This window comes from Schistocerca piceifrons, chromosome 7 (assembly GCF_021461385.2).
Source record: "Schistocerca piceifrons isolate TAMUIC-IGC-003096 chromosome 7, iqSchPice1.1, whole genome shotgun sequence".
In the NCBI taxonomy this organism is placed as follows: Eukaryota; Metazoa; Arthropoda; class Insecta; order Orthoptera; family Acrididae; genus Schistocerca; species Schistocerca piceifrons.
Window position 1 is genome coordinate 514,832,695 of NC_060144.1, and position 13,540 is coordinate 514,846,234.

The 13,540-nt window shown below is 44.0% G+C and overlaps 1 non-coding gene across 1 annotated transcript; it reads right to left on the reverse strand.

Moving 5' to 3' along the window:
- Nucleotides 1–12,777: 12,777 nt before the first annotated feature.
- On the reverse strand, nucleotides 12,778–12,851 carry Trnas-uga. The gene has a single exon. It is a non-coding gene; the product is annotated as a tRNA-Ser (tRNA).
- Nucleotides 12,852–13,540: the final 689 nt, after the last annotated feature.

Here is a 13,540-nt window from a genome sequence, read left to right on the forward strand (position 1 = left end):
TTCTTAATCGCTGTTGTTGTCTATTCTTCGTTTATTGCTGTTTAGTAAAATAAATGGCGGTATGATTAATTGATTGAAACATGACTCCACTAGAAACTACTCGTAAATTCACTATACCTTAAATTAAAATAAACCAAAGGATGATACAAAATATCTACATATCATCTGCACAGTTTCTATAGATAGATTCCACATATTTAATTTGTTGAACATCACGTTTAATACTTGTTGACTCTTTTGACTTGACGTGAAAGCAACAATGTAGCCGGTTTTATTGACCATTAAATTTAACAATTTACTCAGTAATTAAATACCTTCACGAGAATTGTCACCAAATAATATTACAATATTAATAAATATGAACAGAGATTTTTCGTGCCGTGTGTTAAGAAACAATCAATTGACGTGGAATGTATTTAAATATCAATGAAAGCCAACACAATTCGTTAACTATAATCTTATGTAAGACTCTGGAAGTGAATGTTGTCGTAAAAAAACAGACCTTAAGGCTTCAACCCCACTACAGAACAAAGCCGTGTCTAAACTTACGATAACGTAAACAGTAAGGCGGATCAATTTCCGGTGTACAAAAAATCAGCAGTACGTGAATATTACATTGCCGTTAATGAACAGGATAATAATATCGGTAATACAACTCCCACAAAGGGACTTTTAACACTCTGGAAGGACAAGGTAGATAGTGGCCCCAATAAGGTATGCAAACTAATGGCCAAGTTATTTATTGATCTCTTGACTAATTAGGACTAGCTCAATCTTCGCGTGCTTGGATTCTAGTGGCTGATGCCAAAATATCTGAAAAACATCCGGTAAGTAACTACCTGGCAGATTAAAACTGTGTGCCGGACCGAGACTCGAACTCGGGACCTTTGCCTTTCACGGGCAAGTGCTCTGGCAGAAGCGAATTTGCGAGGACGGGGCGTGAGTCGTGCTTGGGTAGCTCAGATGGTAGAGCACTTGCCCGTAAAGCAAAGGTCCCGAGTTCGAGTCTCGGTCCGGCACACAGTTTTAATCTGCCAGGAAGTTTCATACCAGCGCACACTCCGCTGCAAAGTGAAAATCTCATTCTGGATCCGGTAAGTAACTCAATTTCTATCCCGGAAGAGCCGGACGATATGGCTTGGCTCAGTCTCAGTTCCGTGACGGAACACAGGACCACGGAACCTGACGCGGGCACATCTCGTATGCGGCCAAGTCAAATGCTGTTCGGCCGCCCACTAACCATAAAACAGTAAAGGAAATGCATAGAGAAATTGGTCACGCGATGCGCAACCACCAGTCCGGGCTAGCACTAACGTAATCGTGAGGCGGCTACCTGTCACACGAACCACAGATTAATACACTGAAATAACAATGTTAAATATAGAATACAAAGATCAGATGTAACAGACAAGAACCCACTAGACAGTTTGCCATAGGATCCAGCAGTTTCAGCTAGTCCACTGATTCATAAGAGATCAGAAACTCAAACCGAAGCCTAAGGAGCAACATGTGCCTTCACAAGAACCATATTATAATTAATAACTAGACCTACTTCCGCTCTAAGGCGAGCGGAATAAAACATTAAATGTAACTTTAGGTAAGACTGCTTGGCCTAGTACAGTACAAATTAGCACTCATTTAAAAATACAAATAATAATTTAAAACTAAACTGTAAAAACAGTTAAATGACCAGATTTGATTACTATTCTTGCTTACTGCAGAACCACATGAATGCCAAGGTTTATGAACTTGGTGTAAATGAATGCACCCAGCACTTAAACTGTTATATTAAATGTTACATACGATAGTTGTTCACAAGGGGAGGGACCATAGCAAAATATTTTAAGCCTTTGAGCAGGAGAAACAGAGTAACTAACGCGTCACCTGCTTCACGGTACACAGAATAGCCTGCAACAGACTACATCAAGATTTTAGAAAAAAACACTTTAACAAATTCGTGAAATATAACATATAAATGGAAGCATATGACAAGCAGAAATTTAATCGTGTGACATATCACTTTACGTCACTGCTCAGGGATGGACTAAGAGACCAATCACTTCCTTTTCCAGTGTAAACATGCAAGTAAAGGTCTATTCAAAATATTACGATTACGTTAGAGACAAGTCCACTGTGGTTCAAGTAAGGAGGCAAGAACATATGTCACTAGAAACAGAATCAATCAACACCGTCTACAAGTGTGACTTTGGCTCCCCATTTGGCAGTCTTACTGAAATCAACAGCAGTCCTCCAGTGATGTAAGGTGCCAACCGCACAAGCTACCCTGCTGGACTCACTGCAAACAAGCAGCTCTCCTTTCTCTCTCTCCTCTCTCAACAACGGAGCGATCAGATTCCCCCTTCCAACTCTCATCTTCATCACGACGGGGCTTGACTTTTAGCTTACTCTCCAACTGCCACCAGAACGCTCCGATACCTCTCTAGCACGCCCTCGTGAACGATCACTAACCAGAGAGCTACAATGGCTCAGTTCAAGTATTGTAAATTCCTTTAATTCTGTTCGGAGTAAGTTATAATGAACACTTTGCTTCTATTCCAATTAGAATAAGAAGAAGATATTTCTATTTTAGGTCGCAGCTGGCCATACTGCAATCGTTTTGAGATCTTAGTCCAAACTCGTCTGTGGTAGTTTATCGCCTTTTCGTTTCGAAAATTGTTCAAATGGCTCTGAGCACTATGGGACTTAACTGCTGAGGTCATCAGTCCCCTATAACTTAGAACTACTTAAACCTAACTAACCTAAGGACATCACACACATCCATGCCCGATGCAGGATTCGGACCTGCGACCGTAGCGGTCACGCGGTTCCAGACTGTAGCGCCTAGAACCGATCGGCCACACCGGCCGCCCCATTTCATTTCTTAAGGTTGTCTTCCACTGTGTCTTTATGAGAGGTGACACTGTGACCTGGAGTCCACAAAAAGCGTATTACTACTGCTGCTTGCTTATTTGCTTATTTTGCGGCGGATCCTGTTTGCTTTGACAAAAATTATGGATTCATTTTTCTATAGGTGTGAGGGGCGTAAAATATAATTTTCCTGGAACATTCAGATTTCCAGAATGCATTTTGCACTCTGCAGCGGAGTATACGTAGACCTGAAACCCACTGGCAGAGTAAAACCGAATGCTGGACCGAGACTCGAACACACGACCTTAGCCTTCGCGAAGAAGAGCTCTACCAACTTTTTGTCGGCAGTGTTCTCATACTTTGGTCTGGGCGGACTTCACATGACACCCCATCAAGTTGATTGTTGAATACTTCACTCAGTTTGTTTGTTTTCAATTACAGAGGGCAGCCAGCCCTCTTACGAGCTGAGCAAGCCGACTACGATTCACGAGCCTTCCTCACAACTTTACGTCCGTCAGTGCCTTATTCCCTGTAGAAATTCTGCTACGTACCTTGCAGGACTGGCACTCCTAGAAGAAAGCATATTACGGAGACATGTCTTAGAGACAAGCTGGGGAATATTTTCTAGAAAGAATGTTTCACTCTGCAGCGGAGCGTGAGCCGACATGAAACTTTCTCGAAGATTGAAACTGTGTGCCTGTGTGTAGGAGAACTTTTGTGAAGTTTGGAAGGTAGGAGAGCGCTGAGATATGCTCGGGTAGCTTCGTCGGTAGACCATTTACCCGCAAGAGACAAAAGTCTCAGGGTTTGACTCCAGGGCCGGCACACAGTTTTAACCTGCCAGGAAGTTTCGTACTTAGTTTACCAGTAGAAAAGTTATAACTTGAACCCTCGGATTCTCAACTGGCTGCTATCTGCCGAGCTGGATACCAACAATCACCCAAGAATACTAGCTGACAAAACAAAAAATAAGTAACTGACTAGGCTTCATGCAGCATATAAAAAAACTGCACTCTGCAAACTGACTGGAAATAAGACAGACTACTATAAAACATACACTGAAGCGCCAGAGAAACTGGTACAGGCACGTGTATTCAAATACAGAGATACTTAAACAGGCAGAATACGGCACTGCGGTCGGCAAAACCTATACAAGACAAGTGGTGCAGTTGTTAGATCGGCTACTGCTGCTGCAGTGGCAAGTTATCAAGATTAAAGTGAATTTCAACGTGGTGTTATAGTCGGCGCACGAGTGATGGGATGCAGCATCTCCGAGGTTGCGATGAAGTGGTGATTTTCCGTACGACCATTTCACGAGTGTACGTGAATATCTGTAATCCGATACAGAAATCAAATCTCCGACATCGCTGCGGCCAGAAAAAGAATCTGCAAGAACCGGACCAAGACGACTGAAATGAAACGTTCAACGTGACGGAAGTGCAACTCTTCCGCAAATTGCTACAGAATTCAGTGCTGGGCCATCAACAAGAGTTAGTGTGCGAATCATTGAACGAAATATCATCCGTATGGGCTTTCAAAGCCCAAGGGCCACTCTTGTACCCTTGATGACTGCACGACAAATAGCCGTGCACGTCGCCTGGGTCCGTCAACACCGACATTGGGCTGTTGACGACTGGAAACATGTTGACTGTTCGGACGAGCCTCATTTTAAATTGCATTGAGGGGATGGATGCAACGTCATGAATCCATGGACCCTGCATGTAAGCAGGAGACTGTTCAAGCTGGTGGAGGCTCTAATTGTGTGAGGCGTGTGCCATTAGAGTGATATTGGGACCTCTGATACGTCAAGATATGACTCTGACATGTGACACCTACGTAAGCATCTTGTCTGATCACCTGCGTCCATCCACGTCTACTGAGCATTCCGACGGACTTGGGCAATTCCAGCAGGACAGTCCGACACCCCACATATTCAGAATTGCTACAGAATGGCTCCAGGAACATTGTTCTCAGTTTAAACATTTTCGCTGGCTACCAAACTCCCCAGACATGAAAATTACTGAGCATGTCTGGGATGCCTTGCAACATCTTTTTCAGAAGAGATCTCCACCCCTTCGTACTCTTACGGATCTATGGACAGCCCTCCAGGATTCATGGTGTAAATTCCATTCAGAATTACTTCAGACATTAGTCGAGTCCACAACACGTCGTTTTTGTGGCACTTCTGCGTGCTCGCTGGACCCTTACACGATATATTTATGTTTTTGAAAACACTACAGCCACTTTTTCTCATTTGATTAACCTTCCTAACAACCTTTTAAAATATTAATGTTAACTGCAACAATTCCGTCCTGTCGCAACTATAAACACGTCGCTCCAAAATGGATACAAATCAATGACCGACTCACAAGGAACGCCTTGAGTTAGAGGCTGCAAATTCGATCTAAGTAAAGCTCATTGGAAAGTGCTGAGTTAAAAATTATGACAGGAAAAATATTACCTGCTCATTACTCACCATATGCATCAGGAGGGCGACAGAAAATGAGTGTCTGTGAGGTCAAGAGATCAACCTTCTATGGCATATATGTGTTACACTTCACAAAATGGGCATCGTCGACACTCAAGAAATGTTCAAAACAAACCATTAACTTGCAGCATGAACACCGAACGAAAAATTACGTGTCATAGTGATCACAAAGGTTCGCACCATCAAAATCGAAGGCGAGCGCCTTGTGGATTACAAACCATGCAGGACGTTCAGATAGGTATCCAGTCTTAGAGAAGGAATATAGAATAATGATGGTGTAACGGGATGTTAATAACTAATGGTATATGATAAAACGCTACCGAATTCGAAACAGTCTGTCGTTGATCTTATCGTGAAGCTGGCTATACTTCAAGGCGTAGCTGCAGATAATGCAACAATGTTTTATAGCTACGGGGAAAGCAAACATCCAGAAGCTGAAATTGTACAAAGGTTCCAGGTGGTATGAACTGCAATGTCACACACTTCTCACAATAGATAGTTTACTCTAAGGGACAATGATTTTTATACGCAGACCAGGAATCAAAAAATGGTTCAAATGGCTCTGAGCACTATGGGACTTAGCTGCAGAGTCCATCAGTCCCCTAGAACTTAGAACTACTTAAACCTAACTAACCTAAGGAAATCACACACATCCATGCCAGAGGCAGGATTCGAACCTGCGACCGTAGCGGTCGCGCCGTTCCAGACTGTGGTGCCTAGAACCGCATGCCACCCCGGCCGGCGACCAGGAAACGAGCAGTGCTCATACCATGGTTGTAGTCCTCTTACGCCCATTTTCTCACCCTCGCTTGCTGTGATATAAATATTCCCTACTGCCCTCGCAAGATCACGCACACGAGAAAAAATCGCAGGGGGCAGAGCAACTCCAACTACTCGCAGCACAATAAATAACTTTCCAGCCAATTTAATTCCCGGCAAAATTGAATACGAATATTTTAAGGCATTGATGTCAGTAATCTTGATACAACTCTCTTCGTACCTCTAATTTCCAGGGTTCCTTTCATGTGTTTATCTTCTTCAAATCCCGATTGGTCGGATTTGAAAACAAATTCCTTACTGGAGGATGAGATCAGTGTGTTTATCTCATCTACAAATATTCGAGCCGATTCCGCAGTTTGCTGTATATCGTCAAGTTGACCCTTTGAAGTTTCATTATCTTATGTCTTCCAGTTCTGTAACACTCCTCGAAATTATGCAACCACCCACTGCTTTTCTTGAAATCAACGTAATGTATGTCGCGCGCAGTTTGATGTTCATAACGTAGTAGGTCACAATCATGGACATTCTGTAAATTGTACATCAGCGGGACGCGGTTAACAAGCGGTCTTGCGTTATCTTGCTGAAAGATGACGTCACGGAGACCTCACGTAACAGGGAAGGGGTGAAAGAAATACGAATTAGTTTTCCTTGGTTACTAGCCGAATGCCAAAAATGGAAATCCCCTCCCAGCTGTTCCCACCCCTCTATCCCATCCCCACCCTATTGGGACACGGATGAAAAGAAAATAATTGCACAACAGCGCAACCATCTCTCACGGGTAGGGATGAAATATTGAAAAAATGTTGACGTCACTTCACTCCATACACAACGTACATAAACAAGTACAAATTTCTTTCTCTGTGAATAACATTTTCCCAGCAACAAACTGAAATAGTCCAAATGCTCCAATGAGGACCAAGTTTTTGGGAGATTTTCCTTGGTTTTCAGATGAATATCGGAACTGGCAGTCCTGTCGCATTTATTCGCAGTTGAGAGCTACCCTCTGACCCTCTACCAGCTGTCCTGGTAACTAATTTTAAAAAATACGACTTTACAGTGAACTAGACCTAGAACTGTCCCCCCTACTTCCTAATTAACGACGTGTAGCGGTACAGTTTTACTAGCAGAAACTGTTTCGTAACACATAAGTTCGTTGGCTTCCATAGCCAGTGTCATTTTGAATAAAATAATTTTTGGTGTTATTTCATTGTGAAACACCAAATCAGCTAAACTGCCGACGTTTCGACCGAGTTGCTGCGGTTAAGCGCTGGATACTGGTGAATGTCTTCCCCTGTACACTCTGTTTTGGTCAGCTGGTAGCTATTGACTACTGCGTGGCCACAGTATAGTAAGTGATTGGTAGGCACTTACTACAGCGGCACAGATAACAGCCTGACGGTGCGCTGTTTCCTACCAATCACGTGCAACAGTTGCCTTGCTATCAATCACCAGAATAACAAAGGCAATAGCCTACCGTACAGCCATCCCACCCATAGAAGACCCTCTCCGAATTGTCCAGTGACATCCCAGACACACGATGTCGGCAGCTACCAAATGACCGGAACAGAAAGTGTAATGGATGTTTTTTTTTCACTAGCTCCTTATATTTTATGACCCACCGTCTAATTTCTTATGGTGAGTCGTACGTTGCCACTTAGCCGCTGTGATTGGGTCCGGCGTCCGGAGTGACTGAAAGTAACACCACACCGGCTCCCGTCCCCACTCACACCGTTGCCCGTGTCCCACCACGTGGAGACGGGCTCTATTTGTTTGGATCCATTTGAGATCTTTGTTTTGTGCAGCATCAGAAAAACTTATAACTAAAACTAAATCAAGTGAGATATTAATAAACAAAACGAAATTAAATATTTAGAAAGGAGGAAGGAAGAGAACTGAATAGTGAAGGGATAGGTATAATATTGCCCGTCACCTGGTTGTGGGCGGCGGCCCGAGTCTTGGAGTTACCCTCAAGACGCTGGCCATCACTCACCACGCATTTAACATCTACCACCCTAAAAACTAACTTAACTAGAAGAGATTAGGGTACGTTAAAGCTAGAAACTAAGACTAAGACCTCCATGTCCAGCCTGGTAAACTATTTACGATATACAATAGAGAGGCAACTGATTCTGTGCTTGGCTCAAAGTTGCTAATGAAAGGGTACTTGTGGTAAAAGTAATAAGGTAATGACGCTAACGGTTTGTGTCGAGCCTACAAGGCTCCTTGTAGAGTACATCAGGCGCAAGCACCTCCCGGCCCCGCCGACAACACGACCTGAAAGGTGGTTTTCCCCGATCTACCATAGGTATCCGTCGGGTTGGGCTCAAAAGAGAGGAACCACAATTAAGATCCTTCCATCCAGACTGTGCGCTACCTCTTAACGGAAGGCGTAGGTCCCTTGAAGAGGTACCTAGCTTTAAGCTCTTATTAGACATGGAGGTGCTGTTAACTATTTACATATAAGGTGCAATCTGTTTTTAGGATTGTGTGTGACTTGTGCACCTCTTGTCGGTTGTTCCAGACTGTTCTTTGAAGTTGACTTGGTTGACACTATGGATCATCCGCGCTGGACGCTTCAATATCTGTGTTGGTGCCCTGATCTGTATCTGTTTCTTCTTAATCACTCGTGGTGCTAATCATATCTGTGGCCCCCTGGGCATCGTGATGTCTGTTTGGACCGACTTGCCTTCGGTAGGGTCTGTTGCGCAAGTATTCTATTTGTTGGATCTTCGAGATTTCGTCAGTTAGTTTGTTGAGTTCAGTCCACGTTTCCGGGTCGCATATTATGGCATGTAGTTCGTTGTGTGTGTTCAGGCGATTTACGTGTACTGTGTGTCTTGTGTTCGTGCGTTGTCCGCAGATGCTGCAGACTCACGTGGTACAGGTGCGTGGGATAAGGGCCATGTCCTGTGATGAAATGCACCATACCGCGACTGGGATCGATATGTTTTAGTTTTAGTCTTTCCCGGATGTCAGGGAAGAAGTTGTATACACGGCGGCCCTTATCGCTGTTGGCCCACTCGCTCTGCCAGGTATCCACTCGCCATGCTCTGAGTTGGCGTGTTGTCTCAATCGGTACACCAGTGATCTGCCGAACCTGGTCTATTCTCCCCATCCTAAGCCAGTAAATTGCTGCGAGGTACCTTTGGTGATATCTATGGGGAAGATTCCCATGACGACACATAGTGCGTCAGTTGATGTTGTGTTGAATGCCCCTGTTAGTCGAAGTAGAACACTTCTTTGGCCTCGACGTACAATGGTTCTATTGGTTGAGAGATTTAATCTGTGGGCCCACGTGCTGGCAGCAAAGCATAGAACTGACTCGAAGAGAGTGCAATGGTATGTTCGTGTGACTGACAGGGGTAGTCTGAATTGTTCCGAATTTAGCCTAGCCAGTTTGTGTAGTAACTTTTCTGCTTTGTGTGTGCATATTCGCATGTGTTCGTGGAAGTTCAATCGTTCATCAATGTATACTCCTAGATAGCGTGTGACTGCTAGTCTTTTTATGTTTGTGTCCCCGGTTTTGACTATTGGGTTCCTGCGCAGGATACCCTTTTGCAATGTATAAGTTTTTTTGTTTCCTGCTATCTTTAATTTATTATCTGTGCACCATTGGGTTATTGTCCGAAGTGTTCCATTGGCTCTTTCTTCTAGCTGGGCACGGTTGTTTGCTGAAACTACGACGAGTAGATCATCAGCATAAGCGACAACTCCATCTGTCAAGGTGTACTCCTCTAGTAACTGTAGGAGCGGTTCTGTAACTATGTCCCAGAAGATGGGGCCGCAGATCGACCCTTGTGGACAGCCTTTTGTAACTCGTTTAATCACTTTCTGGTTGTCCATTTGCCAAACGACCGTTCTGTCTCTGCAATAGTCCATGAAACTATTATACAGAGACTCCGGTACCTGCAGGTGTCTGAGCCTCTTGAACAAGGCCGGCCACCAGAGGTTGTCGAAGGCACCTGTAATGGATGGTCAGATAGGTTGCGCTCATATATAATTGTTAAAAAAAATTATTCGTAGCGCCGTTCCCGAATTAATTAGCACTAATGTTAACCAATCCCAACGTTGCACACAAAAATTCAAGCGGCACGCCAGATACAATTAGTGTCCGTTGTTCTCATAGCGGAGCCGATAACACGCGATACTGTTCAGCCTTTGGCTCGGGTTAGATCCTCACTACCGCTCTCTTGTTCGGCTTTAGGAAATCAAACAAACTACGCGACTGAAGACACCATCTCTGGAGGGTCGCTCGAATTTGCACGCACAACCATCCGATTGGCTACAATGTTAAATAACTCGAAAACGACGCAACGTAGCGAATTTTTTCTAAACAGTCATTTTTCAACACAACCTTCCTTGTAATACCCTTACAAACATTTCAGACTGTTTCTGACCGCCGTCACAGAGCAAGACACTGTTTTATAATGTATCGATGTGGGGAATTTGGATGGATTTTATATGTGCAATCTGAAATTCATTTTGCCAGAAATTCAAGGATTAGCAGTTGGACCAGTTTTAAGAGAATTAAACAGTTATAGCGTGATACTTCATTGTGATACGCTATACATTTGCGTACACACGGTTGCAAAGTAGTATGTGCTTTCGGCAAAGCCGAAATACGTCAACATAAAAAAAAGGATCTGCCGGCCGTTGTGGCCCAGCGGTTCTAGGCGCTTCAGTCTGGAACTGCGCGACCGCTACGGTCGCAGGTTAGAATCCTGCCTGTGTCATGAATTGTGTGATGTTCTTAGGCTAGTTAGGTTTAAGTAGTTCTAAGTTCTAGGGGACAGATGACCTCAGATGTTAAGCCCCATAGGGCTCAGAGAGATTTGAACCATTTGAAGAAAAGATCTTACTCAGCCAACAAAACCTTCCGTTAGTACTGATTCTGTTCTCTTTTAATATGAATTAGTGGCTACTTAGCAAATATTGTACGTTACACAATGTTTCCTTGTCTCATGTTCTTATGTACTGACGGTCTGAAAATGCCCACCGGCTGGCCGGCCGCGGTGGTCTAGCGGTTCTAGACGCTCAGTCCGGAACCGCGCGACTGCTACGGTCGCAGGTTCGAATCCTGCCTCGGGCATGAATGTGTGTGATGTCCTTAGGTTAGTTAGGTTTAAGTAGTTCTAAGTTCTAGGGGACTGATGACCACAGATGTTAAGTCCCATAGTGCTCAGAGCCATTTGATTTGCCCACCGGCTGGTCGGATACGGCTGTGATATGCTGTTGTGATTATGTTGCAAAAAATTAAACAAATAAGAAACTGTTGCACCTATAACTGAATTATTTTCTTTTCTGTTTTACTCACTATTAAGCACCTGTTTCTCTTATTATTGGAATACCACATAATTCTATCTGGAAACTAAAATTTTTGTCTCTATTATTTTCGATATGGATTAATGGAATGTAACTGTAAACAGTCCCGATTTCATTTCCGGTTTTCATGTATAATTTTTTGTAATCTGTTAAAAACTGTTGTGAACAATTAACTTAAAAAACTGGTATATAACTAAATAAAGTGTTCTTTAAAGAATAAATAGTTGAGGGCATTGTTCGCGTCAAACAGGAAATACGGGTTCGATTCCCTATGTGGCACAAATTTTCAGCTGTCACTACACATTGACCACATTACAAGTTCAGTATGTCTGAACGGTTTGCATTTAGTTTATATCATACTTTTACGGTTTGTGTCTGTAAAGATGCAACGTGATATTAAACTATGTGAATCGCGTAGTGTGGCGTAATTTCATTTTCTCCTTAAGGTTACGTGGCGTTTTGAACACCCCGCATCAGATCGGTGAGTTAAGAACAGCACTGCTTTTAAAGCAGTTTAAAATGTTCTCGATTTTCATGCCGATGTAGATAAGCTCATTGTATAAAATGTTAAACACCCCTTTAAAAGAGCACGTTGGTTGCACTGGAGCGCTGGAGATGGTACATAGCTGGTACCAGACGAAATATACCAACGCTGACAAGAGCTGTGGTAGTGAATTGTTATGTATGAGTCAGTCGAATGTAAGGAATTAGCTCAATAATACAGGTCAACGCAGAAAAGTGACAGAATTGCAGCATGGATGGATGTGCCCATGATCGTGCCTTGAATGTAGTTGCCCGTTTCGTTGCTGTATTGATGCAGATTTCCCAATATGTCCACAAGGAATAACGTATTACTCGCAGCCATGTGCTCCGCTGCCAGTGAATGTAGGTCCATCTCAACCGGCGAACACTGCGATGGGATCTGCGTAGAACGGATATTTAGCGTCGCGTTCTTCGTAAATGTGCATTGCTCACAGTGATAAAGATTCACGACTTCAGTTGGGCCACACGGCACAGAAACTCAACAGTAGGCGACTGGAGGAGGATAGTGTGGTCCCACGACTGGGCATTTCGTCTCGTTTGAAACGAGGCGAGGCGCCGACTTCACCGACGCGACGGCCCGTAAAGGTGTTTCACCCGCCGCGTGTGGAGGCTATACTTCGTCCGGAGGTGGTTCTGGCAAGTTTTGGGGAAGTTTTTCGTGTCATCAGTTGGTCCTATACAGGTGACAGTGAACATGAACCACAATCCAGAACGAGATTTTCACTCTGCAGCGGAGTGTGCGCTGATATGAAACTCCCTGGCAGATTGAAACTGTGTGCACCGACCGAGACTCGAACTCGGGACCTTTGCCTTTCACGGGCAAGTGCTCTACCATCTGAGCTACCGAAGCACGACTCACGCCCGGCCCTCACAGCTCTACTTCTGCCTGTATCTCGTCTCCTACCTTCCAAACTTTACAGAAGCTCTCCTGCGAACCTAGCTCAGATGGTAGAGCACTTGCCCGCGAAAGGCAAAGGTCCCGAGTTCGAGTCTCGGTCGGTGCACACAGTTTTAATCTGCCAGGAAGTTTCATGAACCACAATGTTCATTTCTGTGATCGAGTGTTGCCCTATCATCCACATCTTCATTATGAGTATCCTGTGGTTGAGTATAATCGCTGCGTATGCTTTCCTGGTTCGATGATCACTCGGGCACCGTATCCCGCCTCAACTGTCCAAAAAAATCAACCACAGGTAACGTCTGGAACTGTTTGGAACAGCAGGTGTAACGCGTCAATCGACATCGACGCCGTTTGGTAACTCTACGGGGTCTCATCATCAGTGCTGAGTTTCATCTGGATATGGGAATCCTGAAGAGCCTTGTGGAATTTGTCTATTCGTCGTCGACCAGAGCCAATTAACAAGGTTAGAAGGATCCCTTTCATCATATAATGTGGTATTTCCTGGGTGTGACTAAAGTTTTGTCCACTATGTTTATCAGGGTGTCTATGAACATGTTTTGTTTTTAAGTCATCAGTCTTGTGACTGGTTTGATGCGGCCGGCCACAAATTCCTCTCCTGTGCCAACCCTCTTCATCTT